Source organism: Budorcas taxicolor, chromosome 10, assembly GCF_023091745.1.
Source record: "Budorcas taxicolor isolate Tak-1 chromosome 10, Takin1.1, whole genome shotgun sequence".
NCBI lineage: Eukaryota > Metazoa > Chordata > Mammalia > Artiodactyla > Bovidae > Budorcas > Budorcas taxicolor.
The window spans coordinates 83,056,478-83,084,386 of record NC_068919.1 but is presented as its reverse complement, the minus strand read 5'-3'; the positions used below and the strand labels follow the sequence as shown (position 1 = coordinate 83,084,386).

Genomic DNA, 27,909 nt, shown 5'->3' with positions numbered 1-27,909 from the left:
ATTGGGAGAAAGTTGGAGAAAGGCACGAGTTTACAGTCACCTCTACCACAAAGAGTTAATCCTTCCCGTCGGATTTGAGCGTCAGTCCCTTCCTTGCTTTCTACTGCGCAACCAAACTGTGCCTAAGCTCGAACCAACCGGAGCCGACCGTCTTTTGCCAGTTGACTTAACAGACACTTGCGGTAGCCTATCAGAACTTTGAGCTGTCCAACCATCAACCAATTACAACTAAAGCTTGGTAGGTCGCTCCAGGTCTGGGAGGGGGCAAATACCGGGTCAGGAAAAGGGGCGGTAAGGAAGCTTTGACGGACGGGTAAACTAAACCAATAAGAGCAGAGAGCTGCCGCCCCACTATCCATTCGCGAGGTAGGAAGTGTGAAACGGGGTGGGACTGTTGTCATGGGGGAGGTGGAGGCGCTAGGTGGCTACTGGCGCCCGAGGTAGAGAGGCAGGGGCGCTGGAGTTGGTTGGCTGCAGCTGCAGGTGAGTTCCGATAATGCGGGCCTGAGGTCTGGGAGCCGTCGCGGGGGGTGGGAGTGGAAACGCCATTTCGGCGCTCCCGAGGCGGAAGCCAGCGGGAGGGGGCCCTCGACTGCGGGTCCAGCCCGGCCCGGGCCGGGGCCAGGGCGGGGGCGGCGACGGCGGCGAGTTCGCACTGACTGGGCTGGTGGGAGAGCCGCCCGGCTCCTGCGGCGGAGTTCGTAGTGTGGCAAGGTAGGTTGCGGGGCCGGACCCAAGCGAGTCAGACCAGCAGGTCCCTCGGGACGCCTAGCTGGTCGGGTCTGGGACACTGACCGGCGACCGGTGCGTGTGAGGGGTAGGTTCCTGGGGAGACGGGAGCGTCTGGGGTCCCGGAGAAGGGAGTGACCGGTTACGACCTGGTCTGAGGGACGAGGTGACGCGGGTATACTCCGCACACCTTTAGGTGTGAGGAAGAAGGTGGGAACCCGGGAAGTCCGGGAGCGGCCCGAGCGGAGAAAGCTGGGGGCGGGGGGGTGGTGGCGGTGGTGTGGGGGACCGGGAGATTGGGAGTGGCCCGGGTTCGAGGGAGAAGGGAGGCCAAGGGCGGCAGGGGTCCCAGTGAGGATGTGGAGGAAAGAGGCAGGGAGGGGGCGGGGGATTCTCCTGAGAAAGGAGGCCATCCGCGAGAGCAGCGCCGTGGGAGCTCTGGCGGGGCTTCGGTTGGTCGGACCGCTGGAGACCTTGAACAGCTTGGGGAGGGACGGCAGCGCCCTGCCCCCCACCGCTGGTCTGCGATGGGAGATCCAAGACTGGACTGAGAACTGAGTGTGAGGATCCCCGGGAGAGCAGAGTTTTGAAAAAAAAAAAACAAAAAAAACAAAACACCAACAAAACCTCGAGGGAGTAGCTCGGGTTTGAGAAGTGGTGAGAGGTTTAGCCGAGGAGTGAAGTCCTCTCTGTTGGGGATTAGTCAAGCAAAATGACTCGGGGGGTAGGCGGGAGAAGTAGTTAGTTTCCTTGTAGGAAGGGAGTAGGAGATAGAGCGTCGTAGGAGGGAGCGAGAAAGTTGCTCAGGAAGAGACTAGTGGTCTTGTGGAAACTGACCAGGACAGTAAGTAACGAGGAATAACATGGGGGCCTTTAATAGGTTCTAATAACTTCAGAAATAGAAGAAACTTTAGCTGCATAATAATACTGACATGCCATCTAGGGCCAGAGAAAGGGTTCTCAAAGCAAGGTTGTGACGTGCATTCCAGTGCTAGGAAAGAAATGTTTAGGACGAGAGCAATCATGTTAGAAAATAAGGACATGGACAAGATGGGGAATTTGAATGGGAAAAAGGGAGGAGTAGCTGAACTGAAGGAGAGGAGAGGCATGAAAAGGGGTAGGCTTACTTTCTCCAAATTAGAAGTAAGTTTGAATTCTGGTTCCACCACCTAGCTTCCATAGCTTAACCTCTCTGTGAAGAAGTTTCATCTGTATAATAGGGATACGGATACTTCCTACTTCTTAGGTTTTTTTTTTTTTTTTTCACGTGAATTAATATCTGTGGAACTTTGAGAATAGTAACTGGCACAGAATAAGTCCTATATACTGGATTTTTAAAAAATGTGTAGAGGATAAAGAAAGGCTTAGAATTTTCTTTAATGCGTCGTTCTGGAACTTTAACTTGAACCGGAATCACCTGGAGGGCTTGCTAAAATACAGACTGCTGGTTCTGTCTAGAATTTCTGATACTGTAGGTCTGGGGTGGGGCCTGGAGTTTGAGTTTCTCTCAGGTGATGCTTATGTTGGTCAGGGGAACATTTTAAGAACCACTTGCTTTATTGAAAGTAGTAGTAATGTAGCAGGGGATTCCTTGGTGGCTGAGTGATAAAGAATCCACCTGCCAGTTGAGACGCACGTTGGATCCCTGGGTCGGGAAGATCTCCTGGAGAAGGAAATGGCAACCCGTTCCGGTATTCTTTTCCTGGGAAATCCCATGGACAGAGGAGCCTGGCTGGCTACAGCCCTTGGGGTGGGAAAAGAATCGGACACGACTCAGTGAATAAAACAACAAAATAATGTAGCAGCCTTAAAATACCTGTCTACCTGCTAGACAGGTAGAAGCAAATTACAAAAGAAACCAAAACAACCCTAATACTCTATAAGGGATACCCTTTTTTTGTTGGTGTTTAGTTGCTAAGCCAAGTCCAACTCTTTTTGACCCCATGGACTGCATGCAGCAAGCCATACTCTTCTGTCCTCCACTATCTCCTAGAGTTTGCTCAAGTTCATGTCCATTGAGTTGATGATGCTTGCTATCTAACCATCTCATCCTTTGCTCCCCTCTTCTCCTTTTGCTTACTCTATTTTAAGTCTGTGTTTTTCTAGCAGGATGGTACTTTATTAGTAACTATAAAATCAATTTAGTGGGTTACCACCAGCATTACAAATAAATGAAATAGAACAGAATTGACTACTATGCACATGGTAAGGAAAAATATTGTTTTGGGAAGTTTTGCTCATATGTGTGTGTTAGTCACTCAGTCGTGTCTGACTCTTTGTGGCCTCATGGACAGTAGCCCGCCAGGCTCCCCTGTCCATGAAATTCTCCAGGCACGAATACTGGAGTGGGTTGCCATTTCCTTCTCCAGGGTATCTTCCCAACCCAGGGATCAAACCCCGGTCTCCTGCATTGCAGGTGGATTCTTTGCCATCTGAGCCACCAGATGACGTACATGTGTGTACTAGGTTACAATGTAAAATGTATTTCTTACATTAAAAAGAGTTTGTAAAACTGTTTTGAGCTATGAAGTGCAGTAAAAGTGATGTTTCAATAGGGACGTCCAGGAACTGGGTTTATTATTTGTTTTTCTTTTTGTGGTATTTCTTTCTCAGGTGGTGATACATTCTGTTAAATTTCTTCAGTTGATGATTTGGTTTCTCCTGTGTTTGCGTTATCATACTGTGTTGTGCTTCTTTTTAGAAATTGAGACTATTTGACATGAGTACTGAAGGGTATTTGAGGCAGAGAGTTGAAATTGAATGGTGTTTCTCAGATGTGGTCCACTTTTGTTTCACTCATGCCCTCGTCTTTAGCTTTTCTTACCAGTATACTGTAAAGCACAGTCTGTAAAAAACCTAAGTATACACAGAGATATTGACAGTAAACAACTAATACTGAAAGAGACTGGTTTGAGAAAAGTTCATGTGTAGAAAGTAAGTAAAAACCAAATAAGACACATTTCAAAAGAGAAAAGCAAAAGGATGTTTCCTTTTTAGAGAGTAAAAGAATTTAAAATTTTTTCATGGACTTTCATACAAAATATATACTATAAAAGCATTTTTAAGAGAACCAAATATACTTGTATATTTTAGATTTCTAGGTTTTTGAAGAAAAATGGTGATAATACTGGACAATTAAATGCACCTGGGATAGGGTTTGACCTACAAAGTAGTTTATTAAGCAGGAGCTTTTGTTCTGATGATTTTCTCCCTTGAGAATGATCTTGATGTGGCATATGTTTTAAGTTTAACTTGTTCGAGGGACCTAAATGTAATCTACATACTTAAAGCTATATTGAGAATACATATGTATATTTTTTGCTGTTCTTGATTTGATTTTTTTTCTATAAGACTAGATGGTTTATATTTAGAAAGAGTTAATTTATATCTGTTTTAATGGATGTAAGAACAGAGAAAGCAGTATTGAAAACAAAGAGATTCTTACAGCTCCCTTTAAGATCTTTACTCCAGGAGATTTATGTAACCCTTTCATTAATGTTTTATGAAATTGTGAATAAATTTTTGGAGTAGCTTTGCATCAGGAATTTTAGATTTTTCTCTCTGAAAAATAATTTTTATTTGTATTTCATTTTTCTTATATTTTATTAAAATTTCAATCTTTGAAAAAAATTTCAATCTTTGGAAGGCCACAAAATCATTGCATATTTGAGTTGAAACACATAGGCAGTCTTTTCATGAAACAAATTTACTAAATTTTGTGACAAAGGTTGCAAGGATGAAAGCTTTTAAATTCCTTGCATAGAGTTAAATGAAGTATCCCTACTACCAGAATAGTTGTTCTTTAAGTTGTACAGTTGATAGGCACTTTTGTATAGATCATTTGGTTCTTTACTAACTGATGGAAGAATGTAAAATCTTTAATAGAGTGTGGGAAAAATATAAAATTCATTCTTCATAATTGTGGACATTAGTTTGATTACTTGCTTTTTGATAAATGGACTTTATTCAGTTGACTTACTATTTACATTTAATCATACTTATCTACAAATAGCTCTCATTGCTCAACCCTTTTTACAGTGAGATTTGTTAATCTGTTGTTGAAAAAAATGGTGGTTTTTAAATCCCAACGAAACTGCTTTTGACTGTACAATTTAGTGAGGCTTTTTCCCATTTCAAAGAATATTCATGTAAATTATTTTTACAAGTGGAAGTTCAATTAAAACTAGTTAGTTGAACTAGTTAGTTAACCTGATTTTCTATTTCAGTAAAGTTTTGTCTTTTATATGTAGCTTCTGATCTCTTTTCTCTGCTTTTTGCTCTCCAAATACTCATACAGTAAATCCTAATGGAAATGTGCTACCTGAAAATCTGGAGTTCTGTGAAAGTGTAAAAATCCCAGTGTCTGGTTTTTCGTTCTCTGGGAGAATTCCTTTTATCAGAAAAGTTCCCTAGGTAAACTTACTACCTTAAAAAGAGGTCTTTTAGTAGAGTACTTGGAAAGCTACATTTTATTTTGGACTTGTCAAAATACATATGTTGTGTTTAATAAATTTTGATTTGTACGGAATGGATCTTAAATTCTGCCAATTTCTGAATTCTGATATATGTTTCCTTCGTGGGGCTGGGGAGAAAGGATATAGTTGTACTCAAATTAAAAAACACTTTTTTTTGCTATCATATTTCTTTACCTTGATATAATGGTAAATCTCTTATTTACAAAGAAATATTATTTTTTGAAAATAAAGACTAATTTATTTGCAAAGAAAATTTATCTTCAGTAATTTAACATATTAGAAATCTGATTAAAGGCAAATTGTGTATAAGGCATTTTAGGCTGTTTGTTTAACTATGAAATACAAGTACTGATAAATAGGTTGTCTTTATCTTATTGCCATATATTTTTGAGAATATAAAATATGCACTTGGAAATCTTAGGGCAAAAGGAGGTTTGAGACTAAGGGAGAATGAGGAGAACACTGACGTGTTTGAGGAGGAGTCTGGCTGATCTGCAGGAAGTATGTCTAGAGGAGTGAGCCATTCTTGGCAGTTTTCCTAGCGTGACATATGTAAAGGAGGTTGATCCTATTTGCAACATTCTCGAATGGACATATTTTTCGTCCTGCTTGTTAGAACTCTTCCTTTGTTGTGTTCCACTCAGGAAAGCATGTCAGAATACAAATGAACACCGTGAGAATTGCTAGTCCTAGGATGGGAACCTGGGCAGAACCATGTGGATTTAGAAGGCAGGATACGTGACTCTGCTCTCTAGCTCTTGGGAATAGGTGCCCAACACTTGTTACTAGGCCATGCCTTCCCATTTGTCCTTTCTGATGGAGTCTGGGACTAGGTAGGAGGAAGACTCCAGTCACCTTAAATGTATGAACCGAGGAGTTGGTTAATAATTGACTTCATTGGCTTCCCTTTCTCTGCCTACCCAGACTCTTTCTCCCTACTTGCTTGTTGCTACCTTACATTCACAAGCAAAGTCTTGAGTTCTCTGATTAGGTAGCAAAATATTAATTATGGTAACCTGTTTATATTATATAGTTAATTAGAAAAATGATTATCATCAGATTTTTCCAGTATAGTTAGGAAGGAAAAGGGATTTAAAGCTGTAGAACACTTGCTTGGCTCCTGAATAAAGACAAAGTCAGGGAAGTCAGGAACACAGAAAAAAAGCAAAATTTATATCTTTTAAGATTGACTGCCTTTGACTTTAGAAAAGTAAAAGTGATGCTTCTGACTTTTTAAATCAGGAATTTTAGCTCCCAGTATTAGTTAATAAATTTTTTTCAACCTAAATCTCACAGACTCATAGAATAGCCTGATGATCACAGAAGTACATTTGTAACTACCATATGGAGAAATTGAAAAGAGTATCATTTGTGTTCTGAGGAAGAATGATAGGATAGAAAAAACCCAAGTTCTGTGATTGTTTGACCATGCTTTTGAACCCTGGCTCTGTCATTTACTGATTGACTAGGCAGTAAGCAGTTTATGAAATCTTTCACAGCCTTAGTTTTGTCATCTATAAAATGGAGCTTGTAATATCCTCCTTAACTATCCTGATAATGAGAATTAAACAAAATCATTTTTTGTAGTGCCTTGCATATAGTGGGCACTCAATACACGATGATATTAGTAATTATAGCAGTCTTAGCCCTTTCTTGGCACCCCACTCCAGTACTTTTGCCTGGAAAAAAATCCCATGGGTGGAGGAACTTGGTAGGCTGCAGTCCATGGGGTCTCTTAAGAGTAAGACACGACTGAGCGACTTCACTTTGACTTTTCACTTTCATGCATTGGAGAAGGAAATGGCAACCCACTCCAGTATTCTTGCCTGGAGAATCCCAGGGATGGGGGAGCCTGGTGGGCTGCCGTCTGTGGGGTCACACACAGTCAGACATGACTGAAGCGACTTAGCAGCAGCAGCAGCAGCAGCAGCCCTTTCTTAATATCGCAGATACTGGGATTATAAGCAATGTGGTAGTTAGAAAAACAGGAATTGACTTTACAATTTTACGTGTATTTTAAGTATTTACAATCTTTGTTTTTGTGGTTGGTTTACATGGAGTAAAAGGTTGGTTTACATTGGTTTACATGGTTTACTAATATTTACATGGGGTAATGAGGCTAATATTTTTTTTATGTGGTCACAGGTTGTATCTCCAAGCATATCATCTGATCCTCTTCTGTCTGAGTTTTGCTAACATTGTTGTCCAGCTGCCCAGTCGGTCTGACTCTTTGTGGCCCCGTGGACTGCAGGATGCCAGGCCTCCCTGTCCCTCACCATCTCCCAGAGTTTGTCCAAGTTCATGTTCATTGCATCGGTTATGCAGTCCAGCCATCTCATCCGCTGATGCCCTCTTCCTCTTCTGCCCTCAGTCTTTCCCAGAATCGGATTTTTCCTAATAGTGGGTGCCATTAACCCTGCTACTGGAAAAAAAAAATGTTACAGATTTAATGACTTAAAATTTGTTCTAAATGCTAGTTAGAAAGGATCAGTTTATCTTCCCTTATAGTTAATACATTACTCTTCATGATTCAAGTTGAAGTAGATTTTCTTTCTTTCTTTTTTTTTTTTTAACATTTTATTTCTTAAGCCCTGTACCTTCCTTAGTTAAGGATTTGGTCAAAGGTGAAAGAAAAATCTTTTTTCACACGTAGGAAGCTGTTAAAAGCTATATTATCTCTTAAATTGTCTCTGATGAAAGCAGCTGTATAATTTCCATGACATTCATGATGTTATGGGCTTTATTTTAATTTCATCAATGAACATAATTTTTAAATAGTTAACTATTTTAAAGAGTAGATTCATTCTTTTTTTCTTTTTTCATTTTTTTGGGAGGAGGGTTGCCTCTCGTGGCTTGTGGGATCTTAATTCCCTGGCTAGGGATTGAATCTAGGCCATGGCAGTGAAAGCACTGAGTCCTAGCTCCTGGATAGTCAGGGAATTCCCAGATGCATTCTTATTTTTGAAAAGTATTTATTATTCGTAGTATGAAGGGATGTTTTCGTATGATAGCAGAGTCTTTCTTACTCTTGCAGTGATTATAGTACTAAATACTGTATTGGGTATATTGGCAAGAAAATGAACTGTAAATATCTATTTATATGACTGGTGGGGCTTCCCTGGCAGTCCAGTGGTTAAGACTCTGGACTTCCAGTGCTGGGGCTGTGGGTTTGATGCCTGTTGGGGGAACTAACATGCTGCACATGCTGCACAGCATGGCCAAAAAAAATTTTTTTTTATGACTGGTCATCATTTCTAAAAATGTTAACATATTTTATCAAAAGCTGTTGATTTCTTAATGCTCCATTCCTTGATATTCCAGCTTAATTTTAGAAACCGTACAGCTTGGTATGTTATCATATTGGTGAGGATTTAAAAAAAAATTATTTTGTGATATTAGATTTAATCTTCATAAAGCTGTAAAGTTTTTGAAGTCACGACTTTATCATATTTGGTATTCTCTGGGATACACGTGTACTGAGTAAATAATGGGGAGACTGACTGCCAGTTGAATTTATAACATCAACTAAATTAACTTTGATTGGCCGAGTTCAAATCCAACTCTACTTCCTTAGGCAAGTTAATTTAGTTTTCTCACCTGTAAAATAAATCGCTTTGAGAGTTATGAGATAATTTGTGTAAAGCATTTAATAGTACTTAACTCATAGTAATGGAGAAGGCAGTGGCAACCTACTCCAGTACTCTTGCCTGGAAAATCTCATGGGCAGAGGAACCTGGGAGGCTGCAGTCCATGGGGTTGCACAGGTTGAACACGACTGAACTGAAGCGACTTGTCTTATTTTTAGTTCAGTCAACCTGTGGAAAAATTTGAATCTTTATTTTAAATCAGCTGTATTTTTTGCCATTCAGTCATAGTAAATTCTTAATTATCTACACCCAGATTAGCATTGTTATAACTAATCCCTAAATTCCTTTTGATTATGAAGTGTAGCTAAGGAACCAATTAGACACATTTTTCATTAGACTTAAGTTTTATTTAAGATAATATTTAAATACTGTATCTCCTTGGCATTGAATAGCTTCATTAAGCAGTTCTTAATCTGTTGCCTGCAACTCTTTGGATTGAGGGGTGGATGTTTTCTGTACTTAGTAAAGCGCTCTCAAATCCATTTGCTCATTAAATATTATCTGTAGACAAAAGTAATAAGTTCTAATACCTATATGCATTATCCTTAACATGTGCTATGTACTGTGTACTAAGTCACTTCAGTCGTGTCTGACTCTTTGCAACCCTATGGACTGTAGCCCACCATACTTCTCTGTCCTTGGGATTATCCCAGGCAGGAATACTGGAGTGGGTTACCACCTCCTCCAGGGGATCTTCGTGATCCAGGGATCAAACCCAAGTCTCTTATGTATCCTGCGTTGGCAGGCAGGTTCTCTACCACTAGCGCCACCTGGGAAGCCTTACACTTACATATATGTTTAACATTTATTACTTTGTACATCTATACGTATGCATGCATATACATTTATATTTGAAGAATTGTTCTTCAGTAGCTAAGTTGGACTCTTTGTGACCCTATGGACTGCAGCACACCAGGCTTCCCTGTCCTTCACTATCTCCTGGAGTTTGCTTAAACTCATGTCCATTGTGTCAATGATGCCATCCAACCATCTCATCCTCTGTCGCCCCCTTCTCTTGCCCTCAATCTTTTCCAGCATCAGGGTCTTTTTCAATGAGTTGGCCCTTTGCATCAGGTGGCCAAAGGATTAGAACTTCAGCATCAGTCCTTCCAATGAATATTCAAGGTTGATTTCCTTTACAGTTGACTGGTTTGATCTCCTTGCAGTCCAAGGGACTCTCAAGAGTCTTCTCCAGCACCACAATTTCAAAACATCAATTCTTCATCACTCAGCCTTCTTTATGGTTCAGCTCTTATATCCGTACATGACTACTGGAAAAAGCATAGCTTTGACTATATGAACCTTTGTGGGCAAAGTGATGTCTCTCTTTTTAATACACTGACTAGGTTTGTCATAGCTTTTCTTCCAAGGAGCAAGTGTCTTTCAATTTCATGGCTGCAGTCACCATTAGCAGTGATTTGGGAGCCCAAGAAAATAAAATCTGTCACTCATTCCACTTTTTCCCCTTTTATTTGCTATGAAGTGATGGAACTGGATGCCATAATGTTCGTATTTTAAATGTTGAGTTTTAAGCCAGCTTTTTCCCTCTTCCTTTATCACTCCCATTTAAGAGGCTCTTTGGTTCTTCGCTGTTTTAGAGTGGTATCATCTGCATATCTGAGGTTGTTGATATTTCTCCTGCAATCTTGATTCCAGCTTGTGATTGATCCAGCCTGGCATTTTGTGTGATACAGTCTGCATGTAAGTTAAATTAGCATGGTAACAATATACAGCCTTGGCAAACTCCTTTTTCAGTTTTGAAGCAGTCTGTTGTTCCATGTCCACTTCTGACCATTGCTTCTTGACCTTAATACAGGTTTTTCAGGAGACAGGTAAGGTGGTCTAGTGTTTGTATCTCTTTAAGAATTTTCCACAGTTTGTTGTGATACACGTAGTCAAAGGCTGTAGCGTAGTCAATGAAGCAGAAGTAGCTGTTTTTCTGGAAACCCCTTGCTTAATTTGTGATCCAGCGGATGTTGGCAGTTTGATCTGTGGTTCCTCTGCCTTTTCTAAATCCAGCTTGTATATCTGGACATTCTTGGCTCACATACTTTCAAAGCCTAGCTTGAAGGATTTTGAGCATTACCTTGCTAGCATGTGAAAATGAGTGCAGTTGTACAATAGTTTGAATATTCTTTGGCATTGGAATGAAAACTGACCTTTTCCAGTCTTGTGGCCACTGCTAAGTTTTCCAAATTTGTTTGACATACATATTGAGTGCAGCCCTTTACCAGCGTCATCTTTTAAGATTTTTAAATAGCTTAGCTGGAATTTTGTCACCTCCACTAGCTTTGTTTGTAATAATGCTTCTCAGGCCCGCTTCATTTCACACTCCAGGTTGTTGGCTTTAGGTGAGTGAACACACCATTGTTGTTATCTGGGTCATTAAGACCTTTTTTGTATTTTTTATGTTATTTTATATATTCTTATGTGTATTCTCGCCACCCCTTCTTAATCTCTTCTGCTTTTGTTAGGTTCTTGACATTCTGTCCTTTACTGTGCCAATCCTTGTGTGAAATGTTCCCTTGGTATCTCCAGTTTTCTTGAAGAGCTCTCTAGTCATTTCCCATTCTACTGTTTTCCTCTATTTCTTTGCATTATTCACATAAAGAAGGCTTTCTTATCTCTCCTTGCTATTCTCTGTAACTCTGTATCAGTTGGGTATATCTTTCCCATCTTTCCCTTTCTCCTTGGCCTTTCACTTGTCTTCTAAGTTATTTGTAATGCCTCCTCAGACAACCACTTAGCCTTCTTTCATTACTTTTTCTTGGTCACTGCCTCCTGTATAGTGGTACAAGCCTCCATCCATAGTTCTTCAGGCACTTTGTCTACCAGATCTAATCCCTTGACTCTGTTTGTCATTTCCACTATATAATCATAAGGGACTTGATTTAGGTCATACCTGAATGATCTAGTGGTTTTCCCTACTTTCTTCAATTTAAGTCTGAATTTTGCAATAAGGAGCTCATGATCCACAGTCAGCTCCAGGTCTTGGTTTTGCTGATTGTATAAAGCTTTTCCATCTTTGGCTGCAGAAAATAAATCAGTCTGATTACAGTATTGACCATCTGCTGATGTCCATGTGTAGAGTCAGCTCTTGTGTTGTTGAAAGAAGATGTTTCCTATGACCAGTGGGTTCTCTTGGCAAAACTCTATTAGTCTTTGCCCTGCTTCATTTTGGGCTTCCCTGGTAGCTCAGCTGGTAAAGAATCCACCTGCAATGCAGGAAAACCTGGTTCGATTCCTGGGTTGTGGGAAGATCCCCTGGAGAAGGGATAGGCTACCCACTTCAGTATTCTTGGGCTTCCCTCGTGGCTCAGTTGGTAAAGAATCCGCCTGCAATGCGGGGGACCCCGGTTCTGTCCCTGGGTTGTGGGAAGATCCCCTGGAGGAAGGCATGGCAACCCACTCCAGTATTATTGCTTGGAGAATCCCCATGGACAGAGGAGCCTGGTGGGCTACAGTCCATGGAGTCGCAAAGAATTGGACGTGACTTCAGTAACTAAGCACAGTGCAGCATTTTATACTCTGAGGCCAAACTTGCCAGTTACTCCTGGTATCTCTTTACTTCCTACTTTTGCATTACGATCCCTTATGATGAAAAGGACTTCATTTTTGGTGTTAGTTCTAGAACGTCTTGTAGGTCTTCATAGAATTGGGGCATAGACTTGGATACTGTGGTGTTGAATGATTTGCCTTGGAAATGAACCAAGATCATTCAGTCATTTTTGAGATTGCACCCAAGTGGTGTGTTTCAGACTGTTTTGTTGACTATAAGGGCTACTCCATTCTATGGGATTCTTGCCCACAGGAGTAGATGTAATGGTCATCTGAATTCAGTTTCCCACTCCCATCCATTTTAGTTTACAGAGTCCTAAAATTACATCCAATTTGAAGAATAGTAGTGAAAGTACTGTAGTGAAAGTGTTAGTCTCTCAGTCATGTCTGAGAGTCATGTAACACCACGGACTGTATCCCATCAGGCTCCTCTGTCTGTGGAATTCTCCAGGCAGGAATACTGGAGTGGGTAGCCAGCCATTCCCTTGTCCAAGGGATCTTCCCAACCCAGGGGTTGAACTTGGGTCTCCTGCATTGCAGGCATATTCTTTATCGTCTGAGCCACCGGGGAAGCCCACTTTGAAGGATATGTATATTCAAATAAATGTTGAGATGAATTTTTTAAATTTTCACTTTATAAGGCTAGACTGAATTCATAGGTAGCCTTGGTTATTTTGACTCCTCCATTTTCTGGCTGAAAATTCAGGTATTACCATGTAGGGATTGGTTAATATTTTGACTTTTAAAAAGCTGCATCATACTAAAAGCTCTCGGCCTACTTTTTCTACCCTTTTCTTACCCAAATGTATCATTTCATAAACTTCTCTTCCCTCAAAATGGCATATACCGTTTACAAAATTCAGGTGTAACTGATATATAATGAAATTGCATATATTTAAAGTATACAGTTTCATGAGTTTTTATCTATTTACATACTACAATCAAGATAAGGAATATACCAGTTTAAAAGTTTCCTTATGCCCTTTGGGTAAGGTTTACCCTTCAGTAAACCATCTCTCCCTTTCCACACTCAGAATAACAATCTGCTGTCAGTATAGTTTGCATTTTCTAGAATTTTATGCAAAGAAAATTGCATGGTATATACTCTTTGAGAGGGAGGTCTGGTGTCTTTCACTTTGTCTGGTTAACTTGAGGTTTATCTATGTTATTTTGTGTATCAGTAATGCATTCCTTTTTATTCCTGAGTAGCCCCACTCCAGTACTCTTGCCTGGAAAATCTCATGGACAGAGGAGCCTGGTGGGCTACAGTCCATGGGGTCTCTAAGAGTCAGACACGACTGAGCAACTTCACTTTCACTTTTCACTTTCGTGCACTGGAGAAAGAAATGGCAACCCACTCCAGTGTTCTTGCCTGGCGAATCCCAGGGATGGGGGAGCCTGGTGGGCTGCCGTCTGTGGGGTCACACAGAGTCAGACACGACTGAGACGACTTAGCAGCAGCAGCAGTAGCAGCAGCAGTGTTCCAATATGTGTCACAATTTTTAAAATTATTCTGTTGATAAGACATGGGATTGTTTCCAGTTTTTGGCTATTCAAATTATACTATAAACATTCATGTACAGATTTTTGTTTTAGGAACATGTATTTTTGTTTCTTTTGGGTATATACATATTAGTGGAGTTATTGGGTCATATGTTAAGTCAGTTTCCAAAGCTTCTATAAGCATTCTGACTTCTTTACATCTTCACCAGCACTTGTTATTATCTCTGTCTTTTTTGTAGTCATTCTAGTAGATGTGAAGTAGTAATTCATGGTGGTTTTGTTTTGCATTTTCCCGATGGCTGTTGATACTGAGAATTTTTTTTGTGGGTTTATTGGACATTTGTATATCTTCTTTGAAATATTACCTATTTGGATCTCCTGCCCATGTTAAAAAATGGAATTGTCTTTTGTTATTGTGTTTTTAGTTATGGAAAACTTTTATACATGTTCTAGATACAAGTCCCATGTTAGATACATGATTTGCAAATATTTTCTCCCAATATGGCTAGTATTTTCACTTTCTTAGTGGTGGCTATTGAAGCACAAACCTTTTTCATTTTGATATAGCCCTGTCTTTGTGCTTTTGGTATAATATCTAAGAAACAGTCACCTAATTCAGTTCAGTTCAGGTCATGAATATTTATGCCTGTATTTGCTTCTAAGAGTTTATATAAATTTTAGCCCTTACATTTAGTTCCATTTTGAGTTAATTTTTATGTACGGTATGGGGAAGGGGCCCAACTTAATTATTTTACTTATGGTTATCCAGTTGCCTCAGCACCCTTTGTTGAGACCATTACCTTTTGTTTATTGGCTTGTTAGAAAAGTTTAATAAAATTTTCTGCTTTGTTACTAATTCTTCAAAATAGCAATTTGTTGACCTTTTGGTCTAGTGGGGCAGAGGGAAGCAGCTTAGAGTTGTAAGAATGGGTTATAAATGAACCCACTGACTTCAATATATGATTGTCAATTTCATCCTTTTGTTACTTTATACTTGAGTATTAAATGAAATTCAGCTGCCATTTTTCTGCTTACTGGGCAGTGTTGTGCACAAAGTTCTACAGAAGCTTCAGTGCTGGACCATTTAATGGAAATTGGGGTTAGGTTTCAAACATGTGACATAAAGGAAGAAAAGCTTCTGTTACATCTTTTCCTTCTTTAACTCTCCTATCCTGTTACCTTTTTTATCTTAAGAGGACTCTTTTGGCTTATTAACGCATAGCCTTTTTCTGAGGGAAGATCAAGTACTAAGGCTTTTTTTTTTAAAGTTGGAGATTGAAGGAAATGTTCTGTAATGACTGTTGAAAATATTATAGAGGAATTATAAGTATCTTTATTAGCCTTGGTAAATTTAAAATTCAGAATTAATATCAGAATCAAAGTTTCCATTTCCACGTAATCCTAGTTGAAGGTTAGAAACAGCATGGGATTTTTCTTTCATTTAAAAAATCATGAAAATACAGTTATTTTACAACTTGTGACATTACTTAGCATTTTGAAAGAAGTTTATTCTTTATTTGTAGAACATTTGACTCTAAATTGGGTTTTTAAGTTTTTCCCTATGTTTTAAGAGGCATTAATTATTCTCTTGGAGGTCTTACAAGCAAAGGGAAAAGTATATATCTTTTACAGAGTATTTAAATATTACCTGTCTCATCTCTATTTGTAGAGTTCTGTTTCTTTAGAATATGAGGCCAGTACTTTGCCAAGTAAGAGCTAATTTCCTGGGAAATCTGGTTGCTGGCTTGACTTCTTGCTCTGCCTTTTCCCTTTTGTTGCTTTATAAAAGAGTGGAGCCCAGTCCTGTGGAAAATCACTGAATCATCGAATTATTTTCCCTAGCTCAAATTAAGCATGATTGATATATATTTGCATTGTATTGAATTCTGTACCTTTTTCTTGGTAGAGATTTGTTAGCATACCTTGAAGGACTTTGACTTCATTTAATGAGTTGGCTGCTCATAACTGAAATAACACTTATCAGTGTGTTCCTTTAACGAATGTTCTTATCCTTCTGTTGGTTTTTTTTTTTTTCCACTCTCTCCAGTAGATGTAGTTAGTGAGGGGAAACACTGGTGTTCTTACAATAAAATCCAGACAGTTATGAAATATAATAGTAGTTTCTATGATGTTGGCCTCTAATTATGATTTTTTAATGACATTGTTTCTATTTTTTCCTCATTGCTTATTTTACTGTGTACACACATTTGTAAGCTGCTTTTATTAATATACATTTTATTAAAGTAATTTGAAACAGTTTAAAACAGCTGAAGAATATTTCAATAATGGATGCATTATTATTTATGCAGCCAGTTTCCATAGTGTTCACATTTAGCTTGCTTGTTGATTTCCAATTATTATAAACAAAACTTCAGTGAATATTGCTAAACCTAAATCTTTGTCCACATTTCTATATTTTTAAGATAAATACATTTGAATGGAATTATTAGGTCAAGTTATACATTTCTTAGAGCTTTCAGGAGAGCAGAACATTGCATTGTTGCCCTCCAGAAAGGTCGTGCTGATTTATATTCCCGTTAGCAGTATGAGACTGAGGTATGTGTTAATACCTTTGTCAGCAGTGTTATTATTTTAAAGTATTTAAAATGTTAATATAAGGAGAAAATAGTAACCAGTTTCTTAAATTTGTGTTTATTTGATCTCTAGTAGACTATTTTATTTATTTATTTATTTATTTGATCTCTAGTAGACTATTTTAAATGTGATCATTAACCTTTAAGTATCTCCTTTAAGTGAAGTTATATCACTGTTCTTTGTCTTTATATTTTTCGTTTTCTGAGTGGGCTCCAGTTTTTACATGGAATCTAGGAATAATATTCAAAGCAGGATAATATTCAAAGCTGTGACTTAATTTATATAAATGATCAGTGAAAGTTGTTTAATGCCCTTTCAATTTAGTTTTACCCTGCAACTACTTTCTGATTTTTACCTGTTTTTGAATTTCATATAAATGGAATAATACCATATGTACTCTTTTTATCTTGCTTCTTTTGTTTAACGTGTTTTTGAGATTCATTTTGTTTTGTACACTTTTATTGTTAAGAAAACTGTAACCAATAGAAAATTACAGCAGTGGTATATATACCCTTTTAAATAAAATGTCATTAAAACATTCTCTAAAGCACAGTTTGTTAACTATTTAATTTGCCTCAAGTCCAGGTTGTATCTAAGACACCATTTCCATTACAGTAGCCATTTAAAGCCAGTCTTATTTCTATATGTGGGTAATTCCTGGAGGAGCACTCTACTCAGGATGAACATGCACCAAGAATGCGTAAGAAAAAAATTGTTATATGTGCAGCTACATTTAAGAGTTTCCATAGGAGTGTCACTTAGTAAAACTCTGGGATTTATTTGCCTTTTAAAAGCAACCAATGACAAAATTTCTCAAAAAAGTTTATATTGTGGCAAGAAAACTCATGTGAGTTATTAAACAAAAAAGTGAGGTTATTTTCAGAATAAAAATTATCTTCAACTAGGGATTGTTTAAAATGCAGTTTGAAATGAAACAGAATTTGAAGAAAATAAAAATAAGACATTCTCTATGCTATAGCTCCTTCAGTCATGTCTCACTCTTTGCAATCCCATGGACTGTATGTAGCCTGCCTCTGTCCATGGGACTTCCCAGCCAAGAATACTGGGGTGGGTTGCCATTTCCTACTTAAGGGAATCTTCCCAACCCAGGGAGTGAACCCTGGTCTCCTGCATTGACAGGTGGATTCTTTACCGCTGACCCACCACATGCTTTACATGCACTAATTTAATCCTCATATTAATCCCTGCTAGAGTAGGTACTGTTATTATCCTTACTTTCCAGTTGAGGAATCTGAAGCACAGAAGTTAAGCAATTTGCCACAAATCATAGAGCAAGTGGGGAACTCATATTCTACCCTCAGTGCTAAAGAAATTAAATCAAATGCAATGAATTTTGCATTATGGAATGTGTGGTAGTGGTGGTCAGAATTTAAACTGGGATTTCTGAGTTTGCAAATACACTCTTCACCAGTCTCTCTTTCTTCACTGTCAGTACTCTTGTCATGTATCCCAGGAGGGTGGTTTATGGAAGGAAAGTATTATCCGAATAAACAGATGGTGGACAACCCTAGTAACCTGGGATTGAGTGCTTTCCTAGAAAAGATGCCATTTCTCTCTGTAGCTTAAATTGAGTCTTGGAATTGGAGCAGCTATTTTTGGACAGTTCTCAGCAGTGTTTGTTTAACTGGTCTTTGTGAAAATCTCTAAATGTAAATGTTTAACATCCTCTGGAAACAAACCAAGTAAGATATGAGGTTGATAGCACTTGTGCTTGAAAAATGTTGAGCCTAATAACAGTACTATTTAAAATACTTGATATTCATAGATATTTATGATATGTTGACACCAGAATCGCAGTTCTTAAAATTGTTTTCTTTCTTTCTGAACCCCTTGCATACTGACCCATGTAACTTTTCTTTGAACTCATCTTTGTCATTTGTTTGGGTTTAGACAAGGTTAATCTTTGAGTGGAGGGCTATATTTTTAGCCAGTTTACTTGAAAGGAGGTTTGGAGATAGAAGAAGATGAAAGAAGTATTGGCTTTTTCCTTCACTACATCTTTTGTGGCTTCTTCCACTTCTGACTTGTGTCTGTTGATATCATGGATAACTTGAAGTTGGGTTAGATGGGAAGCGTTTTGTGTGTATTAAATGAGAGAATGTAAATTCTTGAATGAATAAATCATTAGATACAAGTTTTAATTCCTGTGTTATCATACTCTGTGATTTGGCTGCGTTTTAATTTTTTTTAGGTTTTTGTTTTCTTCTTTAATAAAGTGAAGGCATTGAGGAATTCTCTGGTGGTCCAGTGGTTAAGACGCCACACTTCCAATGCAAGGTTTAGTCCCTGGTCAGGGAACTAGAATCCCACTAGGATCCTACATACTGCATTCCACCCCCGCCCCCCAGAAAAGTGAAGACACTGGACTAGATGCTCTGTAAAGTTTTTTTTTGGGGGGGGTGCCGAAATATTTAAATTATTCTAAAAATTACACCGAAGGACTTCCCTGCTGTTCCCGTGGCTAGGACTCTCTGCTCCCAATGCATGGGATGAGGGTTTGATCCCTTATCAGGGGACTAGATCCCATGTGCCCCAACTAAGACCTGGTACAGCCAAATAAATAAATAAATAATAAAATCATAGTGAATAATACAAAGAATATAATTCAGTTTTTCCATACAGAAAATAAGTAGTACCAGCACCACTTACTGAGTAGCATCCATTCTTCATTGATCTGTAGTGAGGATCTTTTTATTTTTTGGCTGTGCCTGGCAACTTGTGGGATCTTAGTTCCCCAACCTGGGATTGAACCTTGTCCTTGGCAGTGAAATGCCGAGTTCTAACCACTGGACTGCCAAGGAATTCCCTACAGTGAAGATCTTCAAGTCATATGTAATGTTCTATATACACATGGGCCTGTTTTTATACTCTCTCTATCTGCCTATCCCTGAGCCAGTACTACTCTGTCTTTATTTACTGCAGTTTTGTAATAAATTTAGATATCTGGGATGGTGAGGCACCATAATTCTCCCACTTTATTATTCTTTAAAATTATTGTGATGATTCTTCTGTCTGTTAGTCTTTAAAATTCTTTGATTTTTTTTGTATAGTACTGTAATAGACTTCCCTGGTGGTAATTGGAAGGACTGATGCTGAGGCTGACACTCCAATACTTTGGCCACCTCATGCGAAGAGTTGACTCATTGGAAAAGACCCTGATGCTGGGAGGGATTGGGGGCCGGAGGAGAAGAGGACAGCAGAGGACGAGATGGCTGGATGGCATCACTACTCGATGCACATGAGTTTGGGTGAACTCCAGGAGTTGGTGATGGACAGGGAGGCCTGGCGTGCTGCATTTCATGGGGTTGCAAAACTGAGCAACTGAACTGAACTGAATCAGTACCTTCATATTGAATGTGTAAAATGAACAACAGCCAGTTATATGCTATAAAGCTTATGGGTAACGGTGTCACAAGTTAATGTCAGTAAAAATACGACTCTTGACTTTTGAGAATATAAATAAAATACTTGGCATTTCTTTGTAGAAATGTTTAATTAAATTACTTTGAAATTTAAGCTGGGTCTAGTATTAAATATCTTGAATACTCCCCTCAACTCCCTGCCCCAGTCCGTGCTCCTTTTGATTACAGTTTGGAAAGAGTAAGCAAGATTTTTGAAAAATTGTTGTTTAGACAAATAGTTTAAAACCACTTTAAAAAAAACCTGATAAATTTCACATGAAATTGATGTAATATACTTTATGAGCACCTTTTACTTTAAAACTAATTGTCTGTATGAGTGCCATCATTTTGAATTTAGACCTGGAAAGAACATTAGTTTTCATTTACTTGAAAATGCTTCATATTCTCATTTTATAGTGAACAAAGTTGAGTTTTGTATCACACACTGAAAATTTTGTCTCTGTTTCCTAACTGCCACCGTCAAACATTGCAGTAGAACTCTAGTTCCTCATGCTGTTAATCTCCTCTCTTTATATACTCTTTACTTTGTCCCTTTTTGTCTTTTCATTGAGGATGTTTGATCTGTTTTGAGTGCTTCTTCTCTGTTATCCTTCCAAGCCTAGTAGAGCCATCTCCTCACATGAGGCTTTCTTGTGCATCACCTTCTCTACATTACATCTCTTTCTCTTTTGATTCTGTAGCACTTCGTACCAGTGTTGTATGGCATACTGTCTGCTTTGCGTTATAGTTACATATACTGTCCCTTCCTCCTACCCACAGTGATATTCTGTACATACTGGGAACAGGCTCCTGGTTACTTTGACCTGCTCTTTGTAAGCCCCACAGTTTCCTGTCTTAGTTTCTTTAGTGTAGTGTGTCCTTAGTAGTGTTGGAATTGAATTAATTTAATAATCTCTGCTTTTATGGAGCTTACAGAGTAGTGGAAGGAGGTGCACAATAAGAAGATAAATACATAGAAAAATTGCCATTTGAAAATAATGAATAGTATGTTATTATGAGAGAATAATAGGGGAACCAGTTTTGATCTTTTTGGTAAAGGCCACACTTAGGATTGACATTTAAGTTGATATGAAGAATTCAGAGGAGCCACCATGAGGAGAGTTGGAGGTAGCGCATTTTGTGCATGTGGGAAGACTAAAGCAGGAAGGAACTTGAATTTTTGAGAAACTGAAGTGAGGCTGCATGTGAGGAAGAATGTGAGGAAGAATAGTTTATAAGATGAAGTTAGACATAAAGAAGCCAGATTGCAGAGTGCCTTGTAGGTTGCTATAGGAAGGTTTTACTTTGTTCTAAATGAAATGGCATGCCATTGAAGGATTTTAAACAGAGGATAATATAAATATGCTTTACACATTAAAAAGATCCTTATGGCTACCATCTGATAATTGGATTGTAGAGGAAGGGAGCAAGAGGGAAAGCAGGAAGAGCAATTAGAATGGTGGTGGAGGTATAGATAGAAGTGGATGGATTTAAGATAACATTAGAATTTTTAAGATTTACCAATTGGTTACATGTGAAGAAGAAAAAGGAATAAGACTCAAGGGTTATTCCAGATTGCTGGCTTGGTATTTGAGATAGAAGAGGACTGGGAAAACAACTTTTTTTTTTTTTTTTTCTTAAGAGGATGAGAATCATTGTTATAGACCTGTAAAATTTCAAGAGACACCTAAATGATAACTTTGGGATATTGGAAACTGGAGTATAAGGAGAGGCGGTAGTGGAAATTGTCATTGTATAGATGAAATTTAGAGCTGTGAGGAAAGGTGAGATCAACTCTCTGGTTCTTAGCTTGAAGGAACTCCAAATATAGCTATCTGGTGAAGAAGAAAAAGCGATTGTTACGTAGGGGGAAACCAGGATTTGTCATGTCATGGAAACCAAGAGAGGAGAGATTTAGTGCTCATTGGAATTACCAGAATGGAAATGATTGGTGATCGTGTGTTTGTTGTTCCCTGTATGTCCCTCCAGATTCGCTCTTGCCCTTTTCTTCCCTGCTTGGTGCCTCAGAAGGCTGCCCTCTGTTAATTGCATTGCCAGGGCTTCCTTGCTTTCTGATTGCAGGTTGCATTCAACCAGGAGATGACTGCGTTCAGTTTGGGGGGATGTTACAAATTTGATTGTGGAAAGAACAGGAAGCTTTCATCTGATAGCTTCCGTTTTCTTAATAAAAGTGTCAAAAGAGTTGGGGGGAAATGGAGAGAAAGGGAGAAATGTTCAAGAACTGAGGAAAAAGTGTAAAGCAGCAACTCCAGCGAACTTTCAGAGCAAAATTGAAACTGGACAGGACCCTGTGGGGTCCTGTCAGGTGCAGAGGCCTGTCTGTGTCCCCGTTTCTTCTTTGTAGAAAAAAAGCTTTTAGCCTGCTCAACCTTTCCTGTGTTCCAAAGGGCAGATTCAAACAGTTGCTATTTAGGGGATGAAGAAATGGCAGAAAGAAGCCACAGTGCAGCAGTGGGGCAGGGTCCTGGTTCCTCCTCAGGAGATGTGCATAGCATTTAGATCCATCTTTTGTCTGAGTTCTGCAGGAACTAAGGTCCTCCACCCAGTGGAGTGTGGTAACTTCAGTCAAAGCAAAAGCACATGGACCCCAGACTGATTGGAGCCAGAGGCTGATGACTGAGATTTGTGGAACACCACCCTGTTATGTCATCACCAACCAATCAGAAGAAGATCACACACGTTATAGCCTTTCCTTGTAAATTTTACTTATAAAAATTCTTCCCTGAAAACCATCAGGGAGTTCAGGCCTCTTGGGCGTGAGCCACCCCATTCTCCTTGTTCAGTCCTTGGAATAAACCTTTCTTCACTCCAGACTCTGATATTTTGGTTTGTTTGACTTTTCTGTTTGTCAGGCACACCAACTTGGTTGAGGTTAAGTGTAAATTTATGACAGTAACCGTTTGGCCTGGATGTATGATTTTCTTCAATATTCCATTGCTCTGCTGCAGTTGTAGAGAAAGTTAGCTGGAGTTTTGCTAGGAGAGTGTGAAGGAGAGAGAGATCTGATGAACACTGAATTGAATTCGAGGAGTGATTATTATTTGATGGACTGTGAAATCTAAGCTAGATGAAAAAAAAAAGAGGGACTCCCTGGAGGTCTGGTGGTTAAGCCTCCAAGCTTGCACTCTAGAGGGCACGGCTTTGTTTCATGGTTGAGACGCTAAGACGCTGCATGCTGCGCAGTGTGGCCACACAGAAAACAGCATGAAACCAGGAGATTGATAGGGAGAAAGTGGAGGGGATATGAACAGGTTCTCTTCTTGAGAACTAAGAATTACTTACGATGGCCAGTTGAACAAGTGAATTGGGAAGATCAATTTTTTTGTCTTTCTCATTTACGTTCCAAATGACCAGAATCTGTGCAGACTTTACCACTTGGAACCTTCTATTCTCTTTTAAAATATTTACTTATTTGTTTGGCTGCACCAGGTCGTAGTTGTGGCACATAGGATCTTTGATCTCCATTGTGGCAGGTGGGATCTTTAGTTGTGGCATGCAAGATCTTTAGTTGTGGTATGCATGATCTAGTTCCCTAACCAGGGGTCGAACCCAGGCCCCCTGCATTGAGAGCATCAGGTCTTAGTCACTGGACCATCAGGAAAATCCCTGGAACCTTTCGTTCTAAGTAGACAGTTTAAACCTGCGTTCTAACCAGATTGAAGTACGCACGTGTGCACACACGCACACAGAGTTAATGACCTATAGAGCTGAATGTGATTTCAAACATGATGTGTTTTAAAGTTTTTAAAATATCTTTTTTGTCTATTTGTTAAGTACAGATATTTTTCAATATGAATAATACTTATCAAATTAACTTCCTTTGTTTACTTCTACTTTCTATAAATAGGACACAGGAAAACACTTTTCCTCTGGTAAATATCTGGATCTATTTAGAATCTTTCTATGAAGTTTGTGACATAAGATCTAAAGTTACTTTTCCTTAAAACCTTTAAAAAACATTTTCATTATTGGTATTTGTTTAGATGCTAAATTGTGACCAACTCTTTTGTGATCCCATGGACTATAGCCTTCCAGGCTCCTCTGTCCGTGGAATTTCCCAGGCAAGAATACTGGAGTGGGTTTTCATTTCCTTCTCCAGGGGATCTTCTGACCCGGGGATTGAACCCACGTCTCCTGCATTAGCAGGCAGATTCTTTACCACTAAGCCACCTGGGAAGCCATTATTGACATAGATTTTTGAAAAATAATTTGGCAGGTTCTTGTTGTTGTTCAGGCGCTAGGTCATGTCTGACTCTTTGCCACCTCATGGACTGCAGCACACCAGGTTTCCCTGTCCTTCACTATCTCCTGAAGTTTGCTCAGACTCATGTCCATTGAGTCAGTGATGCCATCCAACCATCTCATCCTCTGTCATCCCCTTCTCCTCCTGCCTTTAATCTTTCCCAGCATCAGGGTCTTTTCCACTGAGTCAGCTCTTCACATCAAGTGGCCAAAGTATTGGAGCTTCAGCTTCAGTGTCTGTCCTTCCAATGAATATTTCCTTAAGGATTGACTGGTTTGATCTCCTTGCTGTCCAAGGGATTCTTAAGCATCTTCTCCAACACCACAATTCAAAAGCATCAATTCTTCGTCACTGAGTTTTCTTTATGATCCAGTTCTCATATCCATACATGATTACTGGAGGTTCTTAATATATAGTTAAACAAACTCTTAACATAATGATCCAATAGTTCCATTCCTAGGTATTTATTCAAGTGAAATAAAACCTTATAGTCATGGAAACCTATATGTGAATACCCCAAACTAGAAACAAACCCAAATATATCTCACCTGGTGAATTGATAAACTTTGGTACATTCATAAAATGAAATACAATTTGGCAGTGCATACATCAGCATGAATGGGTATCAGATACGTTATGACATTATGCTAAATGAAAGAAGCCTGACTCAAAAAAGATACTGTATGATTCCATTTTAATGATATCTTAGAATAAACATAACTAAAGAGACATAAAACTGACTATTGGTTGCCAGTGTGTGGGGGTACAGCTTGACTGCAAAGGACAGGAGGGAGTTTTTTGTGGTGTTCTATATTGTCTATGTATCTTAGTCACTCAGTTTGTGTTTGACTCTTTGTGATCCCATGGACTGTAGCCCACCAGGCTCTTCTGTCCACTGAACTATCCAGGCAAGAATATTGGAGTGGGTTGCCATTTTCTCCTCCAGAGGATCTTCCAGACCCAGGAATCAGACCCAGATCTTCTGCATTGCAGGTAGGTTCTTTACCATCTGAGCTACCAGGGAAGTCCGCATTGTCTATATCTGTTCTATATCTTGTTTATGGTGGTGGTTACATGCCTGTGTGTTTTTCAAACTCAGAAGTGCACACTCAAAAGTGAATTTTAGTATATATAAATTATACCTCAGTTAAACTTTTAGCATGTAAAATGTCACCATATTAAAAGATATTTTGGAAAATATCTCAAGAAAATGTAGTTTGTTTTTAAGAGTTTGCTTATGTAACTTTTTGGGAGTAGAGAGTGCTGGGCAGGCATCATTGGTATTTGTGAACTGATTTGAAGCTCTAAGAAACGTGCACATGCTGAATTTGCATATAGCAAACATTCTTATTGTAAGTGTAAAAGGATGAATGTTATTATTAGTAAAGCCTAAGAGACTTAGAGTGTCTTTGCTTTACAGATGAAGAACCTGAAGCCTTGTTTAGGTAGCTCAAGTCACACAGCTGCTTAGTGGCAGAGGCAGGTCTAGAAATTAAGTGGTGCATTACTAATTTGATGCTTGTTTTACTAAAACACTTTATATTCTGAGTTATTTTTTTCTAGAGACTATTTTAAATTCCCTTTCAGAACCTTTCAATTGTGTCATCTTTGAGCTGGAAACCACTCCCTTCCTAGTGGTAGGAAAATCCTGTGTCTGGTTGATAATAGGAAGGCTAAGTTTGAGAGATACTACATCACTTGAAAGTTTGTGTAGACAGAGCAAACAAATTTAGTTATAAAGACACTTTACTTTAACTGTGGGAAACTGGATGCTAGGTTTTGGGGTTTCAGGGACTACTGTTTAGAAATTGACTTTTGTAACTTCATTACATAAAAAATAATCTTTTAAAATTACTATGATTATTGGTTTGTTGGGAAGTAAGAAAAGGTTTAAGAGTGTTAGGCTCCTTCTTGTTACCTTAAGTGATGAAGATTTATAAATACTGAGATGTAGGTGGAATGGAATATCCTTCAGAATGTAACAGCAGGTTTAGTTGTTTTTTATTCTTGAGACTCAGCTAACTTTCATTGTCTGTCTTGTGTTTACCTCCCTCCTTGTATAGTAGTTTCACATTTGCCACTGGATCTTAGTTCTAGAACCAGGCTTAGAGTTCCTACCCCCTCAGAGATATTGTTGATATTGTGGATATTACAGACTCAGTCACAGACCTAGCAGGTGATTTCTTTCTTGATTTTGAAGCTGTGTCTGTATCCTGCAACCTTCCTAGGGATAATTTCCTGCCAGCCATAGCCCCAGGTGGAGTTGGCTGTTGTTTTCTTTACACGGGAGCCCTAACCAGCCTTAGCTCTGACCTAGCTCTGCTAAGTCCTCTTTTTGAACTGGAGTGCTTTTAGACCCTGATCTCCAGGGAAGCCAAACTCCCAGCTGCCTCTGCCTGTATAGATCAGGAACCCAGTGGGCCCCTGGCTTCAGCCTCATACCATTTTGCATCCGTGTTCCTTATCACTGCCTGAGACATATTATTTTTTGAGCCAGCTATGTATTGTTTTTTATATATTTGATACATTCATATGTTAATTGTTATTTGGATGAATTTACTGTACCATTTTGACTAGAAGCCTTTTACTTGTTGTTCAGTGGCTAAGTCGTGTCTATTTGCCACCCCATGGATAGCAGTATATGAGGCTCCTCTCCTCCACTGTCTCCTGGAGTTTGCTCATATTCATGTCCATTGATCAGTGATGCCATCCAACTATCTCATCCTCTGCTGACCCTTTCTCCTGTTGCCTTCAATCTTTCCCAGCATCAAGGTCTTTTCCAATGAGTTGGCTCTTTGTATCAGGTGACCAAAGTATTGGAGCTTCAGCTTCAGCAACAGTCCTTCCAGTGAGTATTCAGAATTGATTTCCTTTAGGGTTGACTGGTTTGATCTCCTTGCAGTCCCAGGGACTCTCAAGAGTCTTCTCCATCACCACAGTTTGAAATTATTCATTGTTTGGTGCTCAGGCTTCTTTATGATCCACCTCTCACATCTGTACATAACTACTGGACAGACCATAGCTTTGACTCTATGGATTGTTGTTGACACAGTGATGTCTCTGCTTTTCAACACTCTGTTTAGATTTGTCATAGCTTTCCTTCCAAGGAGCAAGTGTCTTTTAATTTAATGGCTGCAGTCACCATCTGCAGTGATTTTGGAGCCCAAGAAAATAAAATCTGTCACTGATTCCACTTTTTCCCCTTCTGTTTGCCATGAAGTGATGGGACTGGATGCCATAGTCTTAGTTTTTTCAATATTGAGTTTCAAGCCAGCTTTTTCACTCTCCTCTTTCACCCTCATCAAGAGGCTCTTTAGTTCCTGTTCACTTTCTGCCATCAGAGTGGTATCGCCTGTATATCTGAGGTTGTTGATACTTCTCCCAGCAGTCTTGATTCCAGCTTGTGATTGATCCAGCCTGGCATTTTGCTTGATGTACTCTACATATAAATTAAACAAGCAGGGAGACAATATGTAGCCTTTTTGTACTCCTTTCCCAGTTTTGAACTAATCCATTGTTCAGTGGCCTATTCTAACAGTTGATTCTTGACCCATGTATAGGTTTCTGTGTTTCTCAGGAGACAGGCAAGGTGGTCTGGTACTCTGATCTCTAAGAATTTTCCATAGTTTGTTGTGATCCACACAATCAAAGGCATGAGTATAGTCAGTGAAGCAGAAGTAGATGTTTTCTGGAACTCACTTGGTTTCTCCATGATC

General features: G+C 39.1%; 1 protein-coding gene across 4 annotated transcripts in view; it reads left to right on the top strand.

Moving 5' to 3' along the window:
* Positions 1-375: 375 nt before the first annotated feature.
* NUMB (NUMB endocytic adaptor protein) overlaps positions 376-27,909 on the top strand; it is a 158,824-nt gene continuing 131,290 nt past the window's right edge. For all 4 annotated transcript variants that reach the window (XM_052646238.1, XM_052646237.1, XM_052646236.1 and 1 more), the window contains exon 1: positions 376-483. The gene's annotated coding sequence lies outside the window, so the exon portion shown is untranslated. The remainder of the gene's footprint in view (positions 484-27,909) is intronic.